Raw genomic sequence first — 14763 nt, 5'->3', positions numbered from 1 at the left:
CGGTGATGCCATCCAGCCATGGGCCGGCATCTCTCGCATCTGCATCGCCAGGGCCGGCATCTCTAAAAGAAACAGTAGTGTATAAAAATTCACAAAGATAATTTAGAGAAAAATGCTTACAAACTTCAGGGTGCACCACATGGAGACCTATTAAAAAGAAAGACAATTTGTATCTGAACATAAGTAAATGTGTAAGTGTGTGTGTTCTGTCCTGTGTGACTCTGCAAAGCAATGAGTGCAACCCACCTGCCCCTTCTGTCAATGCGATTTTCCAGGCACGAAACCTGGAGTGGGTTGCCATTCTCTACTCCATTAAGTTAGGCATGTAAAGCTGAAGAAAAACATTACCCAAGCATTTTATTGCATCTTTTTCAAGATAAAGCAAACTGTATAAGCTCTTGGCTCCAGAAAGTGTCTGCATTTCCAAAGTTGCACTTGTGAAAGAGGCAAGTTTACACACTTGTGGACTGGGATGAGTTAAAATATAGAAGAGACCAAAGCATAACAGGTAAATGTTTAACAATCTGGATTACTTCACAATGTTTTGAGTCCCATTTTTTGGCTCTAAGCTCCCAAACAGAATACATTCCATCCTTTACTGTTTCAACATTTCAAGCAGGAGACAAAGGTAAAATGATGGAGTAGAGTGCCAAGAAGTGGGTCATAAATCTGTGTATCTGACTCAGTAACTTTACTGCATTTTCAATTATATTTCTAGAATTCACCTCCAAGAACTTCCTTCTAACTCAAATAATGCTTCAGACTTTGTGTAGCCCTGGTGATTGCAGTAAAGGGGCCAATGAGATAGTGACACTGATTATCCCTCAGGGCTCCAGGAATAGGACAATATATCCAGTGTTGATCTTTGTTGTAGGAGATGCTAGAGATCAGGCATTGGCAAGTCCCAAATGGGCACAGAAACCATAGGAATGCAGAACCAGTTGCAGATTAAGAAGTTTAATCACTTATTCCTCCTGGACATGGTTTACAACAAGATCAATAAGTATTAGACATGTTATTAGTCTTCGTATCTTTCACTAAAGTATGAAGTACAGGTTGGTGCTGGTTTAGAGAGGGTCTGGGTGTACACAGAAGCATCAGTGACCATGAGGTAGTGATGCAGGGGCCGGTTGGTGTCAAATTCAATTAATGTATAGCTGAGGAAAATAAATCCATATTGTAGCATGCCGCTAGAACTATGCAGAACTATGGCTGCTGGTGTTATACTTTAAGGATGGCTTCAACATATCCCCCACTAGGTCCTACCACCTATTCCATATTTTATACTATCCCTACAAGAAATGTTCAGGGAGAAGAAAATACAACTAGTGTGCTGCCATGAAGCTAGAGCTAATGTATGTGCTGGATACGGACTCACCAAGAAACACCTTTTCCATTGGTACTACAAATTCCAGGTAAGCTGAAAATAGAGCGTTCCAAGACTAAAGCAGATAGAGTCATCAAATCTGTGTTTATTAAGATGTTTATTAACATCTTAACTGCACAGAAGAGGCATCAGAACCTAACACGACTCCACTTAAGCATTTCTCATGAATTTCACTACCTATATGATAAGACATTTCTAATCATTTCTGTCATTCCTGCTCACTGCTCATGTCCACACATGACCAGTCATTCAGATACCTTTAAGCTCCATGTTTTGTTCTTCTCATATTCTGTGCCTTGTCAATGTCCTTCATTTTGCCTGAATTGTCCTTCCTTTCTTTTAATATTTTTCCTACCAAATCTTGATTTTTTTAAAGTGGAGATTTCAAAAGAGATAAACAGGATATAAAGATGAAGAGGAACTTCATCTATCTTAAAATTCATCTTTCAAGAAATGAACATATATTATCTCGTCCCATCACTTCATGGCATATACATGGGATTCAATGGATACAGTGGAAGATTTTATATCCTTAGTCTCCAAATCGCTGCAGATGTTGACTGCATCAGTGAAATTAAAACACTTGCCCCTTGGAAGAAAAGCTATGACCTTCCTAAATAGCATATTAAAAAGCAGAGAGATTAATTCCCGACAAAAGTCCATCTGGTTAGAACTATGCTTTTCCCAGTAGTCATGTATGAATGTGAGGGTTGACTATAATAAAAGCTGAGCACAGAGGAACTGATGCTTTCAAACTGTCCTGTTGGAGAAGACTCTTGAGAGTCCCTTGGACTGCAAGAAGATCCAACCAGTCCATTCTAAAGGAGATAAGTTCTATGTGTTCACTGGAAGGACTGATGCTAAAGGTGAAACTCCAATACTCTGGCCACCACATGCGAAGAGCTAACTCAGTGTAAAAGACGCTGATGCTGGGAGGGATTGGGGGCAGGAAGAGAATAGGATGACAGAGAATGAGATGCCTGGATGGCATTACAGACGTGATGGGCATGATTTTGAGTGAACTCTGGGAGTAGATGATAGATAACGAGGCCTGGCGTGATGTGATTCATGGGGTCACAAAAAAATAGGACATTTTTAAGGCACTAACACTTTCCCTTTCTGATAATAGTTTGGTATTGGTGGCTTCCTGTAAAATGCTATGGTCCAGAGGTCAAAGGTAGATTCTGACTCAGGCATGCAATAAACAGGAAAACCAATGAGAAAAAAAAAAAAAAAAAGAAAGAAAGAAAGAAAAAGAGAACTCACCCAGTATGGCTTTCTGGCAAAACTACAAGATTATTTCTCTTTAATATTGTACCACGAAGGTTCCTTTAAAAATTAGGTATCCTTCAACTTTACAAATCCTTGCCACTAATACCTGTAAAAGACTTCCTATTCTGGAAAACTGCTTTGGTCACATGAAAGCCTACTCATCTGAGAGGTAAGAATGCATTTTTATTGGTAAAATTTTGACAGGAATAACATGGAAGCAAATGACTGAATAAAAAGTGAGATAAAGTGTAGTACAATTTGGTTTCCAGTTGAGATTATACCTGCTTTATCACTGCGTTATCTTGCTTCTGTCATTCCATGTCTCCTGAAAATCCTCATCATTAAGTCCCATGAACAGCAATCATGGACACTGATTTAAGGGATTGTTATGGAAAACGTCGCAGAGAGTAGGACACGACCAAGCGACTGAACTGAACTGAACTGAACTGATGGAAAACGTTCCCACCACAGAATAGAAAATACATATCATTTACCAAAATAGGAAAGCAAAAAACTTTCATACACAAGCATCAATTTCTGTTAACGAAAAATGTTCTTTGTGACATTTACTATCCCTGATACACACCTCTGAAATACATAAGTCATTGTAAAAAATGCTTTCCTTAGAAGATCATGACAATTTTTTTAGCTCTTCTTGGGAAGGAAACCCAATGTTGGTGATTTTAATTTGTAAACTATATACTACTTTTTCAGAGGGTTAGGATCTTAAGAATCTTGCTTCCATACAGATTTTCTTAAGATGAACTTGTTTAATATATGTGTTTCTTGTTGATTCCATAAGTCCTTATTCAGACATTTTTTTACTCCCTAAATAGAGACCTCAACTCCTGAAGCAAGGAGAGTAAAGTCAGAAGGAAAAATAGATATGGAATATGATAGTTAATTCCAATCGGAGAACACAATCTATCAAAGAAAATTGAACAGCTCAACTAAAATAGTAATCTTATAACAATCTGTAAAGTCAGAAGAAAACTTCAAGAGTAATTTAAAATCATATCTCTAAGACCATTAACAAAAAGATAAAAATCAAGGGAAGCAGAAGAATGGCAGATGCAGAGGCAGTGAGACCAAGAAGAACAGAACACAGAATGGAAGTTCAATGTGACTGAATAAAACAGAGTTAATTGAACAATGGGAAGACTGAGAATTACTAGCTTAATGTGAACAGAACACTGTCAGAGACCTGATCTCTGAAGAAACAGGATTTTGCCTCAGTAACAGGTACCACACTTGATCACTCATGAGCTTTTGTGTAGCAGAATTCTATCCAAGAATGAAACAGGACAGAGAAAGCTTCTGACATAGACATCAGAATCGGGACATAGAGTGCCCCTGACTAGTCTAAGCAAGAGAGCTATATACTATTTAATTTTGTTATAACAATAAATCCAAAGAATGTCTCAAGGTTGTAAAAAAGTTTACCAGACCACTTCTACAATTTACATTTTAAAGTAACAGGATTAGAACTTACCAGACCCACTCCTGTAATATACATCCTAATATCAAGTTTAGTCAGAATGTTTTCAAGAAGGAGAAACTGTTCCCAAGCATGATACAATATTGTTATATAATACTTACTAAGAAATATAGGAGAAAAATTAAAATATAAAGCTTGTCCTTTCCTACTCCTTGAGAATTCCAAGCATCTATCTCCTCTTCGAGAACCTCAAATTCTTTCTCCTCCTCAGGGTCTCTGAACTTATCATTCCACCTAGGAATTAACTCTCTCATTATCCCCTTTTCTTTTAAGGAGAATTATGTTGCCAAGGGAAAAGGGTGTCATTTTCATTCCATAGCTACTTCCTTATGTGATGGGGCTTCACCCCTAAATTTATCAGCATCTCTTCTAACCGTCATATTGAGAGTCTCTAGACCAGAGGCCCCAAATAATAGTTTGGAGAGGCTGTGGCAATTGTAGGAGCCTGTTCACTTGTAACTTAAAAACTTTCACACAGTTAGAAACAAATCAGCTTTAAAGTTAGAGATGAAAGACAAAATAGTCGTTAAACCAAATTAAAACACAATCAAAATTAAGAGTTACATTATGTCCATAGTTACATGACTCCATTTTAGGATTTTTAGATGTCCTCAGGTCAAGAAAAAGTGACATATATTATTGTTATTGTTGAAGGTATTCACAGAGTTGAAGTCCTTTCTTTGAAGTGATGAATCCCACCATGGGGAACCCCCTTCACTTGATGAGGAGTTTGAAAAGCTGAAAGCTGAATCACAGAGTTAATTCTAAAGCTTTAGGATCTATGTCAATAGCTGTGCATAAAAATGTCTGTCATTGAGATAATCCCCTTTTTTGGGCGGGGGCAGAATGAGCCTTCCCTAAAGGTGTGGGTACATTTAAACCAACAGTTTTGTATTTCCTGAGTTAATTTATGTAGATTCCTCTTAATGATGCCATTACCCTTTATCTACCTTTCCTGAAGGTTGGAGTTGGGTAAGTGATATTGTAGTCCTTAAACTTTTGACACTCCTTGAGTTACAACAGCTTTAAAAATAGGGTTGCTCTGAATTGTAGAGTTCAAGATCCCACTTACATCATGAGAAGTCAGTATACTAAGATTTTGTTCATTCCTTAAACTCAGGCTGTAATAAATACAACGTTTGACGTGAGAATAGGTTTTTGAGTGTGGTCTATGAGGTTGGTAATAACAGGAACAGCATTTGTGCTCGACCCATACATTTCCCATCAGCCCACTCCCTAATATTCACATTATTGTTCATTTTAAAAGAAAAGGTTCCATATTCATGAAAACAGTGGCCTGGAACTTGCGCAGCATATTTACCCCCCAAAGGGATAAAGGAGACTCTGGCATCATTAGGAACCCATGAGGAAATAACACAGAGTTATAGTTTCATCTTAATGTCAGGAAGCAACAGTTAGAACTGGACATGGAACAACAGACTGGTTCCAAATAGGAAAAGGAATACATCAAGGTTGTATATTGGCACCCTGCTTATTTAAATTCTATGCAGAATACATCATGAGGAACGCAGGGCTGGAAGAAGCACAGCTGGAATCAAGATTACCAGGAGAAATATCAATAACCTCAGATAGGCAGATGACACTACCCTTATGGCAGAAAGTGAAGAGGAACAAAAAAGCTTCTTGATGAAAGTAAAAGAGGAAAGTGAAAAGGTTGGATTGAAGCTCAGCATTCAGAAAACTAAGATCATAACATCTGGTCCCATCACTTCATGGGAAATAGATGGGGAAACAGTGTCAGACTTAATTTTTGGGGGTTCCAAAATCACTGTGGATGCTGATTGCAGCCATGAAATTAAAAGACACTTACTCCTTGGGATGAAAGTTATGATCAACCTAGATAGCATAATAAAAAAAGCAGACATTCCTTTGCCAAACAAGTTCCATCTAGTCAAAGCTATGGCTTTTCCAGTGGTCATTATGAATGTGAGAGTTGGACTGTGAAGAAAGCTGATTGCCAAAAATTGATGCTTTTGGACTGTGGTGTTGAAGAAGACTTGAGAGTCCCTTGGACTGCAAGGTGATCCAACCAGTGCATTCTAATGGAGATCAGTCCTGGGAGTTCATTGGAAGGACTGGTGCTAAAGTTGAATCTCCAGTCCTTTGACCACCTGATGTGAAGAGGTGGCTCACTGGAAAAGACTCTGATGATGCTGGGAGGGATTGGAGGCAGGAGGAGAAGGGAACGACAGATAATGAGATGGCTGGATGGTATCACTGACTTGATGAACATCAGTTTGTGTGAACTCCAGGTGTTGGTGATGGACAGGGAGGCCTGGCATGCTGTGATTCATGGGGTCACAAATATTCGGACATGACTGAGCTACTGTACTGAACTGAACAGAACATAATAGCTTTTGGCTCATCCTGATAGCTTTAGTATAATAGTGGATAGGAGGAAAGTGGACCATGGGGCTTCAGTGAGCACAGAGAAACTTGCCCTGTTTTCCAAAAGGTATCAACTGATTAGCCCCCACAGAGTGCTTAATACCTGGTGTTCCTCAGATGTTATTAAGATGGGGGCATGTGTGTGGTCCCAATTCTCTTGAGAATCTGATGACTGGGGCCTATACCTCAGAGGTAAGTCTCTTCTCTTGTGTGGTTCTTTGCAGATGAGACAGGGAGCCAGAGGTGCCTTGGATGCCTGAGGGGAAAACTTCTTGAAATATCCCTCCTTTCCTCAGGAATAGCAAGCCCAACCCTTTTCACCTGTGTCCCTCTGGTTATTTTTCTCAGGTTGTTTCAGAGCCGTTCTAATAGACATTGTTGGGGCTTCAGGCTTTTGCTGGATTCCCCCCCACCTCTATTTTCCTCCTCATATTCTCTACTATAATATACCATCTGAAATATCTGTAACAGTTTTCCTAAGGTTTAATTTGGCCCAAATACCTGTTTGCATAACTAATGGCAGACATCTGATGTAAAATGAGTGAGAAATCTATGTTTAAAATTATTTCTCCCTCTGTAATATTAAGGTGAATGTCAGTAAAATTATGGGGAGCTTCCCGTAGTCTATTTAGGAATGTACCAGAATTTCTTTCTCTCCCTATTCTATGTCAACCAATTTGGCATAATTTAAAGTCAGTGGGTGGGGCTGGGGTGTCATCCTAAGATGGCAGAGGAATAGGACTGGGAGACCAATTTCTCCCCCAAAAATCCAGCAAAAGAACATTTGAACGCTGAACAAAGTCCACAAAATAATTTCTGAACACTGACTTGAAGACATCAGGCACCCAGAAATGCTGCCAATTTTCTTCAAAATGAGGTAGGGCAGAATATAAAATAAAAGGAGTGTTAGCGATGGAGAGCCGTTCTGGCAAGGGAATCTTAAAGAGGAAAAAGTTTCCAAACACCACGAAACCCTCTCTCCAGCGTGTCTGTCGGGAGTTTTGGAATCTCAGAGGGCAATGCACCTAGGAAAAAAATACATACAGACATATATACATACATAAAACCCACAGGTTATGTGCCTACGCCAGACACTTGCATCCATCACCAGGAAGAGGAGGCTGAATAGGGAGGAGTGGGCTGCATTGCTTAGGATAAGGACCAGTCTCAAATGTCCTGAAGCAATCTGAGGGGGTGCGAAGAGAAAGGGAGAGAGAACTATCCTGGAAAAGCGCTTACCTGAGATACTGCCTGGCCCACTCACAGAACAAAGGACTGAGCAAATACCAGAGGAGAATGTGCTGGATGTGGACCAGCCCATCCACCGCAGGAGGATGGGGCAGGAGGGTGGTAGCCAGAGCAAGAAAGGGGCAAACTCAGTCCCAGAGACAGCATTCCCTATTAAACTGTGGACAGTCTTCCAGTTGCTAACCAAGACTTCCTGGAATTCTAGACAGTTGACATCCACCAGGAGTGCCACAGGGAGAGATCAGTACCCCAGTAAAGACACAGCAGAGATGGTGCACACTGTTACCCAGTAAACCAAGAGGCTGGGACCAGGGAAGAGATAGGTGATCTCACTGCCAGGGAGAGGACACTAGCCAAACACCTGGTTGTCTGAGCTGTTCAGGACTGGGAAGTGTAACAACAACAACAAAAAAAGCCCAACTCAATCTGCAACTTTGGGGAGTAGCAGAGAACCTGGACCTGAGTGGCCTAGACCAGGAAAGTGTACGCAACTCGGGGCCCGCTCCCTGAAGAGTAATCTGGAGCCTGAGTAGTGTAGACTAGGAAAGCAAACAACGAAGAGCAGGGGCAAACCCAGGGTGTCCAAGGCACTGCAAGCACTCCCTACACACGCCAATGATATTTGTTTGCAGTGTTCCTCCCTCCTCACAGCATGATTGAAAAAGTGAGCTTGAATAAGAGAACATTTCTCGCCCTTATGTTAGGGTGGAAATTAGACACTGAAGAGAGCAGCGAACAGAAGAAACCAAACAAACAGAAGGAACCACGTTGGAAGGGACAGATGAAACAGAATACCCCCTGTAGATAACAACAACTACACTGGAGGTGTACGTTAGATCTTGAGAACAAGATCTAAGCTGGAACAAGGAGCTATCTGAAACTGAACTGAGCCCACACTGTCTGAAACAGCTCCAGAGAGATGTATTTTTACTACTTTCATTTTTTTTATTATTTTTTAAGTCCTCTGTACTGCCTTTAATTTTCATTTTTATAACATATTATTACCTTACGTATGCCAAAAAAGTAGAGGTTAGACCGTCAAAACTACAATATTAAACAAAAACAAAAACCCCAAAATATACTTTTTTTTCTTTTGTTTTTTAATACTGAATTTTTGTGAGTCCAACTTCTACTTTAGATTTTTGATCTTTGCTTTTTGGTAGTTATCAATATTTTACCTTTACGAAACTAATCTTAAGTACGCATTTTTATCTAGGAGTGTGATTACTGGCTTGATTACTCTCTCCTCCTTTTGATTCTCCTTTTTCTCCACCAGGTAGCCTCTATTTCCTCCCTCCACCTTCTCTTCTCTACCTAACTCTGAGAATTTCGCTGTGTGTTCTGGGCTGTGGAGAAGATAGTAATACCTTGATCTATCCCTGCTTTTTTATTTCCCTTTTTCTCAGCCATTTCACCTCTATCTCATTCCTCCTTCTTCTCTTCTCCATATAACTCTGTGAGCCTCTCTGAGGGTTCCAGACTGTGAAGAGCACATAGAAAATAGGTTACTGGTTCGATTGCTTTCTCCCCTTGTGATTCCCCCTCTCCGCCTTCTGGTCACTTCTATCTCCCTCCACCCTCTTCTCTTCTCCATGTAATTCTGCAAACCTCTCTGGATGTCCCTCACTGTGGAGAGTCTTTTCATCAATAACCTAGAAGTTTTATCATTGGTGCTGTATGGATGTAGAAGTCTTGAGGCTACTGTAAGTATAAGACTCTAAACCAGAAGCAGGAGGCTTTAGCCCAAAACTTGAGAACAGCAAAGAACTCGACTTCAGGGAATATTAAATGATAAGAGATGATCCGAAAACCTCCATTCCTACACTGAAAGCAAAGATGACCCAAGAGTCACCAAGTTAGAAAAGACATACCACACAAATTATCCAGCAACACAGGAAAATAGTGCTGAGCTTCAATATACAGGCTTCCCAAAGTCACTCCAATCGCATAGACATCTCAAATCTCACTACTGGATACTTCATTGCAATCCAGAGAGAAGAAACCCAGTTCCACCCATAAGAACACCGACACAAGCTCCACGAATCAGTAAATTAGCAGCAATCAAATACAAAGAACAGATATTAAAATCTCCATGGGAAAAACAACAAATAACACACAAGGGGATTCCCATAAGAATATCAACTGATCTTTCAATAGAAACTCTTCAGGTCAGGAGGAATGACAGGACATATTTAAAGTGATGAAAGAGAAAACCTACAACCAAAATTACTGTACCCAGGTAGGATCACATTCAAATATGAAGGAGAAATCAAAACCTTTACAGACAAGTAAAAGCTGAGAGAATTCAGCACCTACAAACAAGCTCTTCAACAAATGCTAAAGGATCTTCCTTAGACAGGAAAAAGAAACGGTATATACACTCGAACCACAAACAACAAAGTAATTGGCAATAGGATACTAATATCAATAATTACCTTAAATGTAAATAGGTTGAATATCCCAAACAAAAGACAATCACTGGAAGAATGGATACAAAACCAATACCACGATATATCCTCTCTACAAGAGACCCACTTCAAAATACGGGACATAAAATAGTGATCGAAAATGAAGGGCTGGAAAAACATATTACATGCAAATGGACACCAAAAATATAAAAAAGCTGGAGTAGGAATACTCATATTAGATGAAATAGACTTTAAAATAAAGACTATGAACAGAGACTAAGAAGAACACTCTATCATGATCAAAGGATCACCCCAAGAAGAAGATCTAACAATGACAATCATATACGGACCCAACATAGGGCACTGGACTATGTAAGGCAAATGCTAACAAGTATGAAAGGGGAAATTAGCAATAACACAATAATAGTGGGAGACTTTAATATCCCACTCAAACCTATGGAAAGATCAACTAAACAGAAATTAACAAGGAAACACAAACTTTAAATGCCACCATTGACCAGTAGACCTAGTTGATACCTGTAGGATATTTCACTCAAAAACAATCAATTTCACCTTTCTCTCAAGAGCACATGGAATCTTCTCCAGGATAGATCATATCTTGGTCCATAAATCTAGCCTTGGTAAATTCAAAAACAATTAAAACCATTCCAATCATCCTTTCTGACCACAATGCAGTAATATTAGATCTCGATTACAGGAAAAAAAAAAAAAAAAGCCAACATATGGAGGCTTTTGAATAACTAAAAAATCACAGAGGAAAAAAAAAAAAGAAAAATATGCATAGAAAGGAATGAGAAATGAAAACCCAACAACCCAAAACCTATAAGACACTGTAAAAGCTGTGCTAAGGGAAGGTTCATAACACCACAGACTTACCTCAAGAAACAAGAGAAAACTCAACTGAATAACCGCACTTCACACTTAGTTCAGTTTAGTAGAGTTCAGTCGCTCAGTCATGTCCGACTCTTTGCGACCCCATGAATCACAGCACGCCAGGCCTCCCTGTCCATGACCAACTCCCGGACTTCACTCAAACTCATGTCCATCAAGTCGGTGATGCCACCCAGGCATCTTATTCTCTGTCGTCCCCGTCTCCTCCCACCCTCAATCCCTCCCAGCATCAGACACTTCCAGTGAGTCAACTCTTCGCATGAGGTGGCCAAAGTATTGGAATTTCAGCTTTAGCATCAGTCCTTCCAATGCACACCCAGGATTGATCTCCTTTACAATGGACTGGTTGAATCTCTTTTCAGTCCAAGGGACTCTCAAGAGTCTTCTCCAGCAACGCAGTTCAAAAGCATCAATTCTTCAGCGATCAGCTTTCTTCACAGTCCAACTCTCACATCCATACATGACCACGGGAAAATATCATAGCCTTGACTAGACGGACATTGATTGGCTAACTAATGTCTCTGCTTTTTAATATGCTATCTACGTTGGTCATAACTTTCCTTCCAAGGAGTAAGCGTCTTTTAATTTCATGGCTGCAATCAGCATCTGCAGTGATTTTGGAGCTCCAAAAAATAAAATCAGACACTGTTTCCACTGTTTCCCCATCTATTTCCCATAAAGTGATGGGACAAGATGCCATGATATTTGCTTTCTGAATGTTGAGCTTCAAGCCAACCTTTTCACTCTTCTCTTTCACTTTCATCAAGAGGCTTTTGAGTTCCTCTTCACTTTCTGCCATAAGGGTGTTGTCATCTGCATATCTGAGTTTATTGATATTTCTCCCAGCAGTCTTGATTCCAGCTTGTGCTTCTTCCAGCCCAGCGTTCCTCGTGATGTACTCTGCATATAAATTAAATAAGCAAGGTGACAATATACAGCCTTGACGTATTCCTTTTCCTATTTGGAACCAGTCTCTTGTTCCGTGTACAGTTTTCACTGTTTTTTCCAGACCTGCATACAGGTTTCTCAAGAAGCAGGTCAGGTGGTCTGGTATTCCCATCACTTTCAGAATGTTCCAGAGTTTATTGTTATCGACACAGTTAAAGGCTTTGGCATAGTCAATGAAGCAGAAATAGATAATTTCCTGGAACTCTCTTGCTTTCTCCATGATCCAGCGGATGTTGGCAATTTGATCTCTGGTTCCCCTGCCTTTTCTAAAACCTGCTTGAACATCTGGGAGTTCACGGTTCACATATTGCTGAAACCTGGCTGGGAGAATTTGGAGAATGACTTTACTAGTGTGTGAGATGAGTACAATTGTCCGGTAGTCTGAGCATTCTTTGGCATTCCTTTTCTTTGGGATTGGAATGAAAACTGACATTTTCCAGTCCTGTGAACACTGCTGAGTTTTCCAAATTTGCTGGCATATTGAGTGCAGCACTTTCACAGCATCATCTTTCAGGATTTGAATTAACTCCATTGGAATTCCATCACCTCCACTAGCTTTGTTCGCAGTGATGCTCTCTAAGGCCTTCTTCGCTTCACATTCCATGATGTCTGGTTCCACGTGAGTGATCATACCATCGTGATTATCTTGGTCGTGAAGATCTTTTTTGTACAGTTCTTCTGTGTATTCATGCCACCTCTTCTTAATATCTTCTACTTTTAGGTCCAAACAATTTCTGTCCTTTATCGAGCCCATCTTTGCATAAAATGTTCCCTTGATATCTCTAATTTCTTGTAAAGATCTCCTGTTTTTCCTATTCTGTTGTTCTCCTCTATTTCTTTGCATTGATTACTGAACAAGGCTTTCTTACTAGCTATTCTTTGGAACTCTGCATTTAGATGCTTACCTCTTTCCTTTTCTTTTTTTCTTTTCGCTTCTCTTCTTTTCACAGCTATTTGTAATGCCTCCTCAGACAGCCAATTTGCTTCTTTGCAATTTGTTTTCCATGGGGATGATCCTCCCCATGAACCTCCGTCCAGAGTTCATCAGGCACTCTATCTATCAGATCTAGTCCCTTAAATCCATTTCTTACCTCCACTGTATACTCATAAGGGATTTGAATAAACTTCACCTCTAAAACAACTAGAAAAGAAATAAATTAACAACCCCAGGATTAATAGAAGGAAAGATACCCTAAAAATTGGGGCAGAAATTAAAAAAGAAAGGAAAGAGAACATAGAAAAAAAGAAAGAAGGAAACGATGGTTCTTGAGAAGATAAAAGTGACAAACCATTAGCCAAGCTCATCAAGAAACAAAAGGGAAAAATGAAATCAACAAAATTAGAAACAAAAATGGAGAAATCACAAATGACAACACTGAAATACAAAGGATCATAAGAGAATATCAGCAACTATATACCAATAAAATGGACAACTTGGAAGAAATAAAAAATTTGTAGAAAAGTCTAATTTTCCAAACATGAACCATGAATGAATAGAAAATCTTAATAGATCCACCACAAGCAAGGAAATTGAAACTGTAATCAGAAATCTTCCAGCAAACAAAAACCAAGGATCAGTCAAATTCACAGATGAATTCTCCCCAAAATGTAGATAACAGCTAACACCTATCTTACTCAAATTCTTGCAGAAAATTGAAGAGAAAGATAAATTTCCAAACTCATTCTATAAGGCCACAATCATCCTAATAATAAAACAAGACAAAATGAATAGTGAAGTCGCCTAGTCGTGTCCGACTCTTTACAATCCCATTGACTGTAGACCACCAGACTCCTCCTCCTCAACAAGTAAGGGAACAGGATAAATGCCCACCAACCCAAATAAAAGAGGAAGAGATAGGGAAACTACATGATAAAGAATTCCAAAAAAATGATACTGAAAATGATCCAAAATCTTGAAAACAAATGGAGCTTCAGTTCAGTTTAGTTCACTTTAGTCGCTCAGTCGTGTCCGACTCTCCGCAACCTCATGAATCACAGAACTCCAGGCCTCCCTGTCCATCACCAACTCCCGGAGTTCACTCAAACTCATGTCCACAGAGATGGTGATGCCATCCAGCCATCTCATTCTCTGTCATCCCCTTCTCCTCCCACCCACAACCTTTCCCAGCATCAGAGTCTTTTCCAGTGAGTCAACTCTTCGCATGAGGTGGCCAAAGTATTGGAGTTTCAGCTTTAGCATCAGTACTTCCAATGAACAACCAGGACTGATTTCCTTTAAAATGGACAGGTTGAATCTCCTTGAAGTACAAGGGACTTTCAAGAGTCTTCTCCAACACCACACATCAAAAGCATCAATTCTTCGGCGATCAGCTATCTTCACAGTCCAACTCTCACATCCATACATGATCATGGGAAAACCATAGCCTTGACTAGACAGATCTTTGTTGGCAAAGTAATATCTCTGCTTTTTAATATACTATCAAGTTTGGTCATAACTTTCCTTCCAAGCAGTAAGCATCTTTTAATTTCATGGCTGCAATCAGCATCTGCAGTGATTTGGGAGCACAAAAAATAAAATCTGACATTGTTTCCACTCTTTTTCCTTTACTTCCTATGAAGGGATGGGGCCAGGTGCCATGATATTTGTTTTTTGAATGTTGAGTTTCAAGCCAACCTTTTCACTATCCTCTTTCACTTTCATCAAGAGGTTTTTGGGTTCC

This window comes from Moschus berezovskii, chromosome Y, assembly GCF_049115385.1.
Source record: "Moschus berezovskii isolate FMDL1 chromosome Y, NW_MosBer_1.0, whole genome shotgun sequence".
NCBI lineage: Eukaryota > Metazoa > Chordata > Mammalia > Artiodactyla > Moschidae > Moschus > Moschus berezovskii.
The sequence above is the reverse complement of the archived record's forward strand: the minus strand, read 5'-3'. Positions refer to the sequence as shown.